Consider the following 16,447-nt stretch of genomic DNA (forward strand, 5'->3'; position numbering starts at 1 on the left):
ACAGTTCAGTTAAGTTTGATGGTCGCCGAGCATGGACAGCCCTCTTCAAATGATCCCACAGATGTTCAATGATATTCAGGTCTGGGGACTGGGATGGCCATTCCCGAACATTGTAATTGTTCCTCTGCATGAATGCCTGAGTAGATTTGAAGCGGTGTTTTGGATCATTGTCTTGCTGAAAGATCCATCCCCTGCGTAACTTCAACTTTATCACTGATTCTTGAACATTATTGTCAAGAATCTGCTGATACTGAGTGGAATCCATGCGACCCTCAACTTTAACAAGATTCCCGGTGCTGGCATTGGCCACTCAGCTCCAAAGCATGATGGAGCCTCCACCAAACTTTAATGTGGGTAGCAAGTGTTTTTCTTGGAATGCTGTGTTTTTTGCCGCTTTGCATAACGCCTTTTTGTATGACCAAACAACTCAATCTTGGGTTCATCAGTCCACAGGACCTTCTTCCAAAAAGAAATTGGCTTCTCCAAATGTGCTTTTGCATACCTCAGCCGACTCTGTTTGTGGCGTGCTTGCAGAAACGGCTTCTTTCGCATCACTCTCCCATACAGCTTCTCCTTGTGCAAAGTGTGTTGTATAGTTGACCGATGCACAGTGACACCCTCTCCAGCAAGTTGATGCTGCAGCTCTCTGGAGGTGGTCTGAGGATTGTCCTTGACTGATCTCACCATTCTTCTTCTCTGCCTTTCTGATGTTTTTCTTGGCCTGCCACTTCTGGCCTTAACAAGAACTGTCCCTGTGTTCTTCCATTTCCTTCCTATGTTCCTCACAGTGGAAACTGACAGGTTAAATCTCTGAGACAGCTTTTTGTATCCTTACCCTGAACAACTATGTTGAATAATCTTTGTTTTCAGATCATTTGACAGTTGTTTTGAGGAGCCCATTATGCCACTCTTCAGAGGAGATTCAAACAGGAGAACAACTTGCAAGTGGCCACTTTAACCCCTTAATAACATCTGACGTACTAATACGCGTCTGTGCCCTGGGACTTAAGAGCCAGACCCGTATTAGTACGTCATATCTTTAATGCGGCACCGCGACTTAAGACGCGGTGACAGCATTAAAGTTACGGTGCCATCTTACCTCCTGGTAGATGGCGTCATCATCCCGGGGGCTGTCGCCGCCCCCCCGCACCAGCGATCGCTGTGATTGGCTGTTCAAATCTGAACAGCCAATCACAGCATTTCTCACTGTTTCCGGCAATGTGATTGCCGGAAACAGTGATCTGCAGCCTAGGATCGGTGCTCCTATGAGCACCGATCCTAGACTGTTGCTAGGACACCCCAGCCCTGGCCCCGGACTGCTATGATCGGTGCGATCGCCGATCACATCGATCGCACCTATCGTAGCGCGACCGCGCGGTGACAGGGCGGTCATGGGGCGGTGACCGGCTTGTGACCTGCCTGTCACCGCCCCATGACCCCCTGTAATGTGATTCAATCCCCCAGACTGCTGTGATTGGAGCGATCGATGATGACATCGATCGCTCCAATCAGAGTACCTGAATACAGGTGACCAGGCGGTCACAGGGAGGTGTCACCCCTCTGTGACCCCCTGTGGTGCGTGCTCTGCTCCAGCCATGTCTGATTGGTGCAATCAGTGTCACCAATCAAATGGCTGGGGCACAACATGCACCACAGGGGGTCACAGAGGGGTGACACCTCCCTGTGACCGCCTGGTCACCTGTATTCAGGTACTCTGATTGGAGCGATCAATGTCATCAATGATTGCTCCAATCAGGTTACCTCCACCTGTCACCACCCCATCATCACCCTGTGACCGCCCTGCAGACCCTCACATTTGGTGAGGATTTCTACAGAGCGATCACATCTGATGTGTCTGCGCTGGGCCTTGTAGTGCCACAGAATATTCTGTGACACCACAAGACCATCTTCTCACTGTTCCAGTCGCTGCTGCTGCCGCTGCTCCTGGATCTTCTGTTCCAGCGTCCTGGATCTTCTGCTCCAGCTCCTGGATCTTCTGCTCCTGACCTGCTGTGGTTCCTGCTCCAGAGCCTGCTGCTGATCCTGCAGAGAAGACTTTGGTAAGTCTGTTCTCCCCTCATCCACCCCAATCCCCCCTCCCCCCTCTTTTTACCCCCCCTTACCTTTTTTTTCTGCGTCCTGCAGCGGTCTCCAGCTCCACTCCCGGTCACCAGCGCCGGGCTCCTGGTCACCAGCGCCGGGCTCCTGGTCACCAGCGCCGGGCTCCCGGTCTCCTGCTCTGGGTCTTCTGTTCCAGTCCTGCTGACCCTTTGGTAAGTCCATCTCTGATCTCCCCTCATCCACCCCAATCCCCCTCTTCCCCCTCTTCCCACTCCCCTGTCTTTTTACCCCTCTTCCCACTCCCATGTCTTTTAACCCCCCTTCCCACCCCAGTGTCCCTGTTAATTCTTTTGCTTCTGATCTCCAGCTCCAGTACCGGTCTCCTGCACCGGGCTCCTGGTCTCCTGCACCGGGCTCCTGGTCTCCTGCACCGGGCTCCTGGTCTCCTGCTCTGGGTCTTCTGTTCCAGTCCTGCTGACCCTTTGGTAAGTCCATCTCTGATCTCCCCTCATCCACCCCAATCCCCCTCTTCCCACTCTCCTGTCTTTTTACCCCTCTTCCCACTCCCCTGTCTTTTTACCCCCCTTCCCATCCCAATCCGCCTCACCCCAGTGTCCCTGTTAATTCTTTTGCTTCTGATCTCCAGCTCCAGTACCGGTCTCCTGCACCGGGCTCCTGGTCTCCTGCACCGGGCTCCTGGTCTCCTGCACCGGACTCCTGGTCTCCTGCTCTGGGTCTTCTGTTCCAGTCCTGCTGACCCTTTGGTAAGTCCATCTCTGATCTCCCCTCATCCACCCCAATCCCCCTCTTCCCACTCCCCTGTTTTCTTACCCCTCTTCCCACTCCCCTGTCTTTTTACCCCCCTTCCCACCCCAATCCGCCTCACCCCAGTGTCCCTGTTAATTCTTTTGCTTCTGATCTCCAGCTCCAGTACTGGTCTCCTGCTCCGGGCTCCTGGTCTCCTGCTCCGGGCTCCTGGTCTACTGCTCCCGGGCTCCTGCGCCGGGCTCCCGGTCACCAGCTTCGGGCTCCCGGTCAACAGCGCCGGGCTCCTGGTCTCCTGCACCGGGCTCCTGGTCTCCTGCACCGGGCTCCTGGTCTCCTGCTCCGGGTTCCTGGTCTCCTGCTCCGGGCTCCCGGGCTCCTGCTCTGGGTCTTCTGTTCCAGTCCTGCTGACCCTTTGGTAAGTCCATCTCTGATCTCCCCTCATCCACCCCAATCCCCCTCTTCCCACTCTCCTGTCTTTTTACCCCTCTTCCCACTCCCCTGTCTTTTTACCCCCTTCCCATCCCAATCCGCCTCACCCCAGTGTCCCTGTTAATTCTTTAATTCTTTTGCTTCTGATCTCCAGCTCCAGTACCAGTCTCCTGCTCTGTGCTCCTGGTCTCCTGCTCCGGGCTCCCGTCTTCCTGCTCCAGGCTCCCGGTCTCCTGCTCCGGGCTCCCGTCTTCCTGCTCCGGGCTCCCGGTCTCCTGCTCCGGGCTCCCGTCTTCCTGCTCCGGGCTCCCGGTCTCCTGCTCCGGGCCCCCGGTCTCCTGCTCCGGGCCCCCGGTCTCCTGCTCCGGGCCCCCGGTCTCCTGCTCCCGGTCTCCTGCTCCGGGCTCCCGTCTTCCTGCTCCGGGCTCCCGTCTTCCTGCTCCGGGCTCCCGGTCTCCTGCTCCGGGCCCCCGGTCTCCTGCTCCGGGCCCCCGGTCTCCTGCTCCGGGCTCCCGGTCTCCTGCTCCGGGCTCCCGGTCTCCTGCTCCGGGCCCCCGGTCTCCTGCTCCGGGCTCCCGGTCTCCTGCTCCAGGCTCCCGGTCACCAGCGCCGGGCTCCCGGTCACCAGCGCCGGGCTCCTGCTACGGGCTCCCGGTCCTGAAAGAACAGAGAGGACTTTGGTAAGTAATCTGATCTCCCCTCATCCAACCCAATTCCCCTCTTCCCACTCCCCACACATTTGTGCGCACATCCAGCAGCCGCCGAGTATTGATCGGTGGCATAGTTCACCAATCCACACTCGTGCTCGCTGTTTGCACCACATACAGTATTTCCTTTTTCCACACACTCTAAATAAAGTACTGACACACACACACTCTCAAAGAATTGACACACACGCACCACATACATAACAAACAATGTCCTGCTCATCCCAAACTCATTATTCAGCGGAGGAGGCTTACGCTATTCTTGCCTCCGACACTGACAGTGAGGGTGAGGATCCCACATTTCTTTCCGACTCCTCGTCGTCTTCCTCCTTCTCTTCTTCCTCCTCTTCCTCAGGTTCTGCTGGCCCGCCCCGCCGTCGTCGCAGGAGAGATGTTCCAGCGCCCCCCACTACTGAGCCTATATGGACTTCGCCCCCCGAAAATTATGAGCCGCTGATTCCTGATTTCGTAGCGGAATCATGGAATCAAGTTTGACACCACCGGCCTCACAGAAATAGACTTTTTCAAAGTCTTTTTCTCTGAGGATTTTATAAACCTCATGGTGGGCCAAACTAATTTATACGCTCATCAATTTTTAGAACAAAACCCCTCTTCATCATTTTCTAACTGGTCTCCTGTAGACGCAGTAGAAATGATGAAGTTTTGGGGCCTGGTCCTTCTTATGGGGAACTTGAAGAAGCCCGAGCTTCGGCAATACTGGAGTGTTGACGTTTTGTATAACACTCCAGTGTTCCGAATGGTCATGCCCCGGACACGTTTTCAGGCCATCTACAAGTTCTTGCATTACCAAGATAATGCAAGGTGTCCTGCATGCGATGACCCGAACTTTGATCGTCTTTTCAAAGTTCGGCCGGTCATCGAACACTTCAACAACAAGTTTGGTGAAGTGTACGTGCCCCAAAGGGACATTTGTGTGGATGAGTCCTTAATTTCTTTTAAGGGGCGGCTTGGATTCCGGCAGTACCTGCCCAGTAAGAGGGCAAGGTATGGGATCAAGCTGTATAAACTTTGTGAGAGTACCTCAGGATACACTCACAAGTTTAGAGTTTATGAAGGGAAGGACTCCCGGATTGAACCCCCTGAATGCCCCCCTGTTCTGGGAGTGAGTGGGAAAATTGTGTGGGACTTGGTGCACCCACTGCTTGATAAAGGTTATCACTTCTACGTGGATAACTTTTATACAAGTATCCCGCTCTTCCAGTCCCTCTCTGCGCGACGTACCGCAGCCTGCGGTACTGTCCGCAAAATTCAGAAAGGCCTCCCAAAGACGCTAATTGGGCAGCTGCTCAAAAGGGGTGAGAGCAGAGCCCAATGTAGCGACCACCTGTTGATGGTCAAGTACAAGGACAAAAGGGATGTCCTTTTCTTGACCACCATACATGGTGATGGCAGCACACTCAGCACTGTACGAGGTTCCACTACACAGGTCGTCAAACCAGACTGTGTAGTGGGGTACAACAAGTACATGGGGGGAGTTGATCTCTCTGATCAAGTCTTCCAGCCATACAGTGCTTTGAGAAAGTCCAGAGTGTGGTACAAGAAGCTGGCCGTGCACATTGTACAGATGGCAATGCACAACGCTTGCCTTCTGTCACAATGTGCAGGCCAGACTTCTGCGTCGTACCTTCAGTTTCAGGAAACAGTTATCAAGGCCCTGATATTTGGCAGCAGTGACAGAGAGGGCCCCAGTACTTCTGGAATTGAAGGACCAAGAATTGTACCAGGCCAGCATTTCCTAGGGCAGATCCCTCACAGCGGAAAAAAAGGAAAGTCACAAAAGAGGTGCCGAGTGTGTTATAAAAGTGGAATACGCAAGGACACCATTTATCAATGTGACACCTGCCCTGACAAACCTGGCCTGTGTATGAAAGACTGCTTCAAAAGGTACCATACTTCGATGGACTATTGAATTAATTTATGAAGTATGACAACCTGACGAACACTGCACAGCTGACGTAGTGTTCGTCAGGTTGTCATACATCAGTTGTGTAGTGTTCGTCAGATTGTCCTACACAACTGATGTATAACACTACATTACAAATTTCAAAAATCAACTAACACTACCAAAAAGGGGGCACTTGTTAGGCATTTCACTGTTTAGGCACATCAAGGGCTCTGAGAACATGACATGACGCCCGCAGACCATTCCATCAAAGTCTGCGTTCAAAAGCGTCACTCCTTCCCTTCCGAGCCCTTACATGCGCCCAAACAGTAGTTTTTTTCCAACACATGGGGTATATGAGTACTCAGGAGAAATTGCACAACAACTTATGGGGTGCAATTTCTCCTAGTACCCTTGTGAAAATATTTTTTTTTGCATTTTTGTGGAAAAAATGTGTTTTTTTTTATTTTCACAAGTCAACATTATGATTTTCTGAGAGGCACCTGGGGGTTCAATGGGCTCACCACACATCTATATAAGTTCCCTGGGGGGTCTAGTTTCCAAAATGGGGTCACTTGTGGGGGAGCTCCAATGTTTAGACACACAGGGGCTCTCCAAACGCAACATGGTGTCCGCTAACAAATTGGAACCATGTCGCGTTTGGAGAGATCCTGTGTGTCTTAACATTGGAGCTCCCCCACAAGTGACCCCATTTTGGAAACTAGACCCCCCAAGGCACCTATCTAGATGCATAGTGAGCACTTGGAACCCCCAGGTGCTTCACAAATTGATCCATAAAAATGAAAAAGTGTTTTTTTTTCACTTATTCAATTTTACGAATCAATTTGTGAAGCACCTGGGGGTTCCAAGTGCTCATTATGCATCTAGATAGGTGCCTTGGGGGGTCTAGTTTCCAAAATGGGGTCACTTGTGGGGGAGCTCCAATGTTTGGGCACACAGGGACTCTTCAAATGCAACATGGTATCCGCTAACAAATTGTCGGCTCAAATTGTTAGCGGATACCATGTGGCATTTGAAGAGTCCCTGTGTGCCCAAACATTGGAGCTCCCCCACAAGTGACCCCATTTTGGAAACTAGACCCCCCATGGCACCTATCTAGATGCATAATGAGCACTTGGAACCCCCAGGTGCTTCACAAATTGATTCATAAAATTGAATAAGTGAAAAAAAAAACACTTTTTCATTTTTATGGATCAATTTGTGAAGCACCTGGGGGTTCCAAGTGCTCACTATGCATCTCAATAGGTGCCTTGGGGGGCCTAGTTTCCAAAATGGGGTCACTTGTGGGGGAGCTCCAATATTTGGGCACACAGCGGCTCTCCAAATGCAACATGGTGTCCGCTAACAAATTTAACGGAAAATCGGCTCAAATTGTTAGCGACACCATGTTGCGTTTGGAGAGCCGCTGTGTGCCCAAACATTGGAGCTCCCCCACAAGTGACCCCATTTTGGAAACTAGACCCCCCAAGGCACCTATCTAGATGCATAGTGAGCACTTGAAACCCCCAGGTGCTTCACAAATTGATTCGTAACAATGAAAAAGTGAAAAAAAAAACACTTTTTCATTTTTATGAATCAATTTGTGAAGCACCTGAGGGTTCCAAGTGCTCACAATGCATCTCGATAGGTGCCTTTGGGGGTCTAGTTTCCAAAATGGGGTCACTTGTGGGGGAGCTCCAATATTTGGGCACACAGCGGCTCTCCAAATGCAACATGGTGTCCGCTAACAAATTTAACGGAAAATCGGCTCAAATTGTTATCGACACCATGTTGCGTTTGGAGAGCCGCTGTGTGCCCAAACATTGGAGCTCCCCCACAAGTGACCCCATTTTGGAAACTAGACACCCCAAGGCACCTATCTAGATGCATAGTGAGCACTTGGAACCCCCAGGTGCTTCACAAATTGATTCATAACAATGAAAAAGTGAAAAAAAAACACTTTTTCATTTTTATGAATCAATTTGTGAAGCACCTGAGGGTTCCAAGTGCTCACTATGCATCTAGATAGGTGCCTTGGGTGGTCTAGTTTCCAAAATGGGGTCACTTGTGGGGGAGCTCCAATATTTGGGCACACAGGGACTCTCCAAATGCAACATGGTGTCCGCTAACAAATTTAACGGAAAATCGGCTCAAATTGTTAGCGACACCATGTTGCGTTTGGAGAGCCGCTGTGTGCCCAAACATTGGAGCTCCCCCACAAGTGACCCCATTTTGGAAACTAGACCCTCCAAGGCACCTATCTAGATGCATTGTGAGCACTTGGAACCCTCAGGTGCTTCACAAATTGATTCATAAAAATGAAAAAGTGTTTTTTTTTCACTTTTTCATTGTTACGAGGTGGTCTGAGGATTGTCCTTGACTGATCTCACCATTCTTCTTCTCTGCCTTTCTGATGTTTTTCTTGGCCTGCCACTTCTGGCCTTAACAAGAACTGTCCCTGTGTTCTTCCATTTCCTTCCTATGTTCCTCACAGTGGAAACTGACAGGTTAAATCTCTGAGACAGCTTTTTGTATCCTTACCCTGAACAACTATGTTGAATAATCTTTGTTTTCAGATCATTTGACAGTTGTTTTGAGGAGCCCATTATGCCACTCTTCAGAGGAGATTCAAACAGGAGAACAACTTGCAAGTGGCCACTTTAACCCCTTAATAACATCTGACGTACTAATACACGTCTGTGCCCTGGGACTTAAGAGCCAGACCTGTATTAGTACGTCATATCTTTAATGCGGAACCGCGACTTAAGTCGCGGTGACAGCATTAAAGTTACGGTGCCATCTTACCTCCTGGTAGATGGCGTCATCATCCCGGGGGCTGTCGCCGCCCCCCCGCACCAGCGATCGCTGTGATTGGCTGTTCAAATCTGAACAGCCAATCACAGCATTTCTCACTGTTTCCGGCAATGTGATTGCCGGAAACAGTGATCTGCAGCCTAGGATCGGTGCTCCTATGAGCACCGATCCTAGACTGTTGCTAGGACACCCCAGCCCTGGCCCCGGACTGCTATGATCGGTGCGATCGCCGATCACATCGATCGCACCTATCGTAGCGCGACCGCGCGGTGACAGGGCGGTCATGGGGCGGTGACCGGCTTGTGACCTGCCTGTCACCGCCCCATGACCCCCTGTAATGTGATTCAATCCCCCAGACTGCTGTGATTGGAGCGATCGATGATGACATCGATCGCTCCAATCAGAGTACCTGAATACAGGTGACCAGGCGGACACAGGGAGGTGTCACCCCTCTGTGACCCCCTGTGGTGCGTGCTCTGCTCCAGCCATGTCTGATTGGTGCAATCAGTGTCACCAATCAAATGGCTGGGGCACAACATGCACCACAGGGGGTCACAGAGGGGTGACACCTCCCTGTGACCGCCTGGTCACCTGTATTCAGGTACTCTGATTGGAGCGATCAATGTCATCAATGATTGCTCCAATCAGATTACCTCCACCTGTCACCACCCCATCATCACCCTGTGACCGCCCTGCAGACCCTCACATTTGGTGAGGATTTCTACAGAGCGATCACATCTGATGTGTCTGTGCTGGGCCTTGTAGTGCCACAGAATATTCTGTGACACCACAAGACCATCTTCTCACTGTTCCAGTCGCTGCTGCTGCCGCTGCTCCTGGATCTTCTGTTCCAGCGTCCTGGATCTTCTGCTCCAGCTCCTGGATCTTCTGCTCCTGACCTGCTGTGGTTCCTGCTCCAGAGCCTGCTGCTGATCCTGCAGAGAAGACTTTGGTAAGTCTGTTCTCCCCTCATCCACCCCAATCCCCCCTCCCCCCTCTTTTTACCCCCCCTTACCTTTTTTTTCTGCGTCCTGCAGCGGTCTCCAGCTCTGGTCCGAGTCTCCAGCTCCACTCCCGGTCACCAGCGCCAGGCTCCTGGTCACCAGCGCCGGGCTCCCGGTCTCCTGCTCTGGGTCTTCTGTTCCAGTCCTGCTGACCCTTTGGTAAGTCCATCTCTGATCTCCCCTCATCCACCCCAATCCCCCTCTTCCCCCTCTTCCCACTCCCCTGTCTTTTTACCCCTCTTCCCACTCCCCTGTCTTTTAACCCCCCTTCCCACCCCAGTGTCCCTGTTAATTCTTTTGCTTCTGATCTCCAGCTCCAGTACCGGTCTCCTGCACCGGGCTCCTGGTCTCCTGCACCGGGCTCCTGGTCTCCTGCACCGGGCTCCTGGTCTCCTGCTCTGGGTCTTCTGTTCCAGTCCTGCTGACCCTTTGGTAAGTCCATCTCTGATCTCCCCTCATCCACCCCAATCCCCCTCTTCCCACTCTCCTGTCTTTTTACCCCTCTTCCCACTCCCCTGTCTTTTTACCCCCCTTCCCATCCCAATCCGCCTCACCCCAGTGTCCCTGTTAATTCTTTTGCTTCTGATCTCCAGCTCCAGTACCGGTCTCCTGCACCGGGCTCCTGGTCTCCTGCACCGGGCTCCTGGTCTCCTGCACCGGGCTCCTGGTCTCCTGCTCTGGGTCTTCTGTTCCAGTCCTGCTGACCCTTTGGTAAGTCCATCTCTGATCTCCCCTCATCCACCCCAATCCCCCTCTTCCCACTCCCCTGTTTTCTTACCCCTCTTCCCACTCCCCTGTCTTTTTACCTCCCTTCCCACCCCAATCCGCCTCACCCCAGTGTCCCTGTTAATTCTTTTGCTTCTGATCTCCAGCTCCAGTACTGGTCTCCTGCTCCGGGCTCCTGGTCTCCTGCTCCGGGCTACTGGTCTACTGCTCCCGGGCTCCTGCGCCGGGCTCCCGGTCACCAGCTTCGGGCTCCCGGTCAACAGCGCCGGGTTCCTGGTCTCCTGCTCCGGGCTCCCGGGCTCCTGCTCTGGGTCTTCTGTTCCAGTCCTGCTGACCCTTTGGTAAGTCCATCTCTGATCTCCCCTCATCCACCCCAATCCCCCTCTTCCCACTCTCCTGTCTTTTTACCCCTCTTCCCACTCCCCTGTCTTTTTACCCCCTTCCCATCCCAATCCGCCTCACCCCAGTGTCCCTGTTAATTCTTTAATTCTTTTGCTTCTGATCTCCAGCTCCAGTACCAGTCTCCTGCTCTGTGCTCCTGGTCTCCTGCTCCGGGCTCCCGTCTTCCTGCTCCGGGCTCCCGGTCTCCTGCTCCGGGCTCCCGTCTTCCTGCTCCGGGCTCTCGGTCTCCTGCTCCGGGCTCCCGTCTTCCTGCTCCGGGCTCCCGGTCTCCTGCTCCGGGCCCCCGGTCTCCTGCTCCGGGCCCCCGGTCTCCTGCTCCGGGCCCCCGGTCTCCTGCTCCCGGTCTCCTGCTCCGGGCTCCCGTCTTCCTGCTCCGGGCTCCCGTCTTCCTGCTCCGGGCTCCCGGTCTCCTGCTCCGGGTCCCCGGTCTCCTGCTCCGGGCCCCCGGTCTCCTGCTCCGGGCTCCCGGTCTCCTGCTCCGGGCCCCCGGTCTCCTGCTCCGGGCTCCCGGTCTCCTGCTCCAGGCTCCCGGTCACCAGCGCCGGGCTCCCGGTCACCAGCGCCGGGCTCCTGCTACGGGCTCCCGGTCCTGAAAGAACAGAGAGGACTTTGGTAAGTAATCTGATCTCCCCTCATCCAACCCAATTCCCCTCTTCCCACTCCCCACACATTTGTGCGCACATCCAGCAGCCGCCGAGTATTGATCGGTGGCATAGTTCACCAATCCACACTCGTGCTCGCTGTTTGCACCACATACAGTATTTCCTTTTTCCACACACTCTAAATAAAGTACTGACACACACACACTCTCAAAGAATTGACACACACGCACCACATACATAACAAACAATGTCCTGCTCATCCCAAACTCATTATTCAGCGGAGGAGGCTTACGCTATTCTTGCCTCCGACACTGACAGTGAGGGTGAGGATCCCACATTTCTTTCCGACTCCTCGTCGTCTTCCTCCTTCTCTTCTTCCTCCTCTTCCTCAGGTTCTGCTGGCCCGCCCCGCCGTCGTCGCAGGAGAGATGTTCCAGCGCCCCCCACTACTGAGCCTATATGGACTTCGCCCCCCGAAAATTATGAGCCGCTGATTCCTGATTTCGTAGCGGAATCAGGAATCAAGTTTGACACCACCGGCCTCACAGAAATAGACTTTTTCAAAGTCTTTTTCTCTGAGGATTTTATAAACCTCATGGTGGGCCAAACTAATTTATACGCTCATCAATTTTTAGAACAAAACCCCTCTTCATCATTTTCTAACTGGTCTCCTGTAGACGCAGTAGAAATGATGAAGTTTTGGGGCCTGGTCCTTCTTATGGGGAACTTGAAGAAGCCCGAGCTTCGGCAATACTGGAGTGTTGACGTTTTGTATAACACTCCAGTGTTCCGAATGGTCATGCCCCGGACACGTTTTCAGGCCATCTACAAGTTCTTGCATTACCAAGATAATGCAAGGTGTCCTGCATGCGATGACCCGAACTTTGATCGTCTTTTCAAAGTTCGGCCGGTCATCGAACACTTCAACAACAAGTTTGGTGAAGTGTACGTGCCCCAAAGGGACATTTGTGTGGATGAGTCCTTAATTTCTTTTAAGGGGCGGCTTGGATTCCGGCAGTACCTGCCCAGTAAGAGGGCAAGGTATGGGATCAAGCTGTATAAACTTTGTGAGAGTACCTCAGGATACACTCACAAGTTTAGAGTTTATGAAGGGAAGGACTCCCGGATTGAACCCCCTGAATGCCCCCCTGTTCTGGGAGTGAGTGGGAAAATTGTGTGGGACTTGGTGCACCCACTGCTTGATAAAGGTTATCACTTCTACGTGGATAACTTTTATACAAGTATCCCGCTCTTCCAGTCCCTCTCTGCGCGACGTACCGCAGCCTGCGGTACTGTCCGCAAAATTCAGAAAGGCCTCCCAAAGACGCTAATTGGGCAGCTGCTCAAAAGGGGTGAGAGCAGAGCCCAATGTAGCAACCACCTGTTGATGGTCAAGTACAAGGACAAAAGGGATGTCCTTTTCTTGACCACCATACATGGTGATGGCAGCACACTCAGCACTGTACGAGGTTCCACTACACAGGTCGTCAAACCAGACTGTGTAGTGGGGTACAACAAGTACATGGGGGGAGTTGATCTCTCTGATCAAGTCCTCCAGCCATACAGTGCTTTGAGAAAGTCCAGAGTGTGGTACAAGAAGCTGGCCGTGCACATTGTACAGATGGCAATGCACAATGCTTTCCTTCTGTCACAATGTGCAGGCCAGACTTCTGCGTCGTACCTTCAGTTTCAGGAAACAGTTATCAAGGCCCTGATATTTGGCAGCAGTGACAGAGAGGGCCCCAGTACTTCTGGAATTGAAGGACCAAGAATTGTACCAGGCCAGCATTTCCCAGGGCAGATCCCTCACAGCGGAAAAAAAGGAAAGTCACAAAAGAGGTGCCGAGTGTGTTATAAAAGTGGAATACGCAAGGACACCATTTATCAATGTGACACCTGCCCTGACAAACCTGGCCTGTGTATGAAAGACTGCTTCAAAAGGTACCATACTTCAATGGACTATTGAATTAATTTATGAAGTATGACAACCTGACGAACACTGCACAGCTGACGTAGTGTTCGTCAGGTTGTCATAGATCAGTTGTGTAGTGTTCGTCAGATTGTCCTACACAACTGATGTATAACACTACATTACAAATTTCAAAAATCAACTAACACTACCAAAAAGGGGGCACTTGTTAGGCATTTCACTGTTTAGGCACATCAAGGGCTCTGAGAACATGACATGACGCCCGCAGACCATTCCATCAAAGTCTGCGTTCAAAAGCGTCACTCCTTCCCTTCCGAGCCCTTACATGCGCCCAAACAGTAGTTTTTTTCCAACACATGGGGTATATGAGTACTCAGGAGAAATTGCACAACAACTTATGGGGTGCAATTTCTCCTAGTACCCTTGTGAAAATATTTTTTTTTGCATTTTTGTGGAAAAAATGTGTTTTTTTTTATTTTCACAAGTCAACATTATGATTTTCTGAGAGGCACCTGGGGGTTCAATGGGCTCACCACACATCTATATAAGTTCCCTGGGGGGTCTAGTTTCCAAAATGGGGTCACTTGTGGGGGAGCTCCAATGTTTAGACACACAGGGGCTCTCCAAACGCAACATGGTGTCCGCTAACAAATTGGAACCATGTCGCGTTTGGAGAGATCCTGTGTGTCTAAACATTGGAGCTCCCCCACAAGTGACCCCATTTTGGAAACTAGACCCCCCAAGGCACCTATCTAGATGCATAGTGAGCACTTGGAACCCCCAGGTGCTTCACAAATTGATCCATAAAAATGAAAAAGTGTTTTTTTTTCACTTATTCAATTTTACGAATCAATTTGTGAAGCACCTGGGGGTTCCAAGTGCTCATTATGCATCTAGATAGGTGCCTTGGGGGGTCTAGTTTCCAAAATGGGGTCACTTGTGGGGGAGCTCCAATGTTTGGGCACACAGGGACTCTTCAAATGCAACATGGTATCCGCTAACAAATTGTCGGCTCAAATTGTTAGCGGATACCATGTGGCAGTTGAAGAGTCCCTGTGTGCCCAAACATTGGAGCTCCCCCACAAGTGACCCCATTTTGGAAACTAGACCCCCCATGGCACCTATCTAGATGCATAATGAGCACTTGGAACCCCCAGGTGCTTCACAAATTGATTCATAAAATTGAATAAGTGAAAAAAAAAACACTTTTTCATTTTTATGGATCAATTTGTGAAGCACCTGGGGGTTCCAAGTGCTCACTATGCATCTCAATAGGTGCCTTGGGGGGTCTAGTTTCCAAAATGGGGTCACTTGTGGGGGAGCTCCAATATTTGGGCACACAGCGGCTCTCCAAATGCAACATGGTGTCCGCTAACAAATTTAACGGAAAATCGGCTCAAATTGTTAGCGACACCATGTTGCGTTTGGAGAGCCGCTGTGTGCCCAAACATTGGAGCTCCCCCACAAGTGACCCCATTTTGGAAACTAGACCCCCCAAGGCACCTATCTAGATGCATAGTGAGCACTTGAAACCCCCAGGTGCTTCACAAATTGATTCGTAACAATGAAAAAGTGAAAAAAAAAACACTTTTTCATTTTTATGAATCAATTTGTGAAGCACCTGAGGGTTCCAAGTGCTCACAATGCATCTCGATAGGTGCCTTTGGGGGTCTAGTTTCCAAAATGGGGTCACTTGTGGGGGAGCTCCAATATTTGGGCACACAGCGGCTCTCCAAATGCAACATGGTGTCCGCTAACAAATTTAACGTAAAATCGGCTCAAATTGTTATCGACACCATGTTGCGTTTGGAGAGCCGCTGTGTGCCCAAACATTGGAGCTCCCCCACAAGTGACCCCATTTTGGAAACTAGACCCCCCAAGGCACCTATCTAGATGCATAGTGAGCACTTGGAACCCCCAGGTGCTTCACAAATTGATTCATAACAATGAAAAAGTGAAAAAAAAAACACTTTTTCATTTTTATGAATCAATTTGTGAAGCACCTGAGGGTTCCAAGTGCTCACTATGCATCTAGATAGGTGCCTTGGGTGGTCTAGTTTCCAAAATGGGGTCACTTGTGGGAGAGCTCCAATATTTGGGCACACAGGGACTCTCCAAATGCAACATGGTTTCCGCTAACAAATTTAACGGAAAATCGGCTCAAATTGTTAGCGACACCATGTTGCGTTTGGAGAGCCGCTGTGTGCCCAAACATTGGAGCTCCCCCACAAGTGACCCCATTTTGGAAACTAGACCCTCCAAGGCACCTATCTAGATGCATTGTGAGCACTTGGAACCCTCAGGTGCTTCACAAATTGATTCATAAAAATGAAAAAGTGTTTTTTTTTCACTTTTTCATTGTTACGAATCAATTTGTGAAGCACCTTGGGGTTCCAAGTGCTCAGTATGCATCTAGATAGGTGCCTTGGGGGGTCTAGTTTCCAAAATGGGGTCACTTGTGGGGGAGCTCCAATGTTTGGGCACACAGGGACTCTCTAAATGCAACATGGTGTCCTCTCACAAATTTAACGGAAAATCGGCTCAAATTGTTAGCGACACCATGTTGCGTTTGGAGAGCCGCTGTGTGCCCAAACATTGGAGCTCCCCCACAAGTGACCCCATTTTGGAAACTAGACCCCCCAAGGCACCTATCTAGATGCATAGTGAGCACTTGAAACCCCCAGGTGCTTCACAAATTGATTCGTAACAATGAAAAAGTGAAAAAAAAAACACTTTTTCATTTTTATGAATCAATTTGTGAAGCACCTGAGGGTTCCAAGTGCTCACAATGCATCTCGATAGGTGCCTTGGGGGGTCTAGTTTCCAAAATGGGGTCACTTGTGGGGGAGCTCCAATATTTGGGCACACAGCGGCTCTCCAAATGCAACATGGTGTCCGCTAACAAATTTAACGGAAAATCGGCTCAAATTGTTAGCGACACCATGTTGCGTTTGGAGAGCCGCTGTGTGCCCAAACATTGGAGCTCCCCCACAAGTGACCCCATTTTGGAAACTAGACCCTCCAAGGCACCTATCTAGATGCATTGTGAGCACTTGGAACCCTCAGGTGCTTCACAAATTGATTCATAAAAATGAAAAAGT

The sequence above is a fragment of the Phyllobates terribilis genome, unplaced genomic scaffold (genome assembly GCF_046119375.1).
Source record: "Phyllobates terribilis strain yellow unplaced genomic scaffold, ASM4611937v1 Scaffold_51__1_contigs__length_9155689, whole genome shotgun sequence".
NCBI lineage: Eukaryota > Metazoa > Chordata > Amphibia > Anura > Dendrobatidae > Phyllobates > Phyllobates terribilis.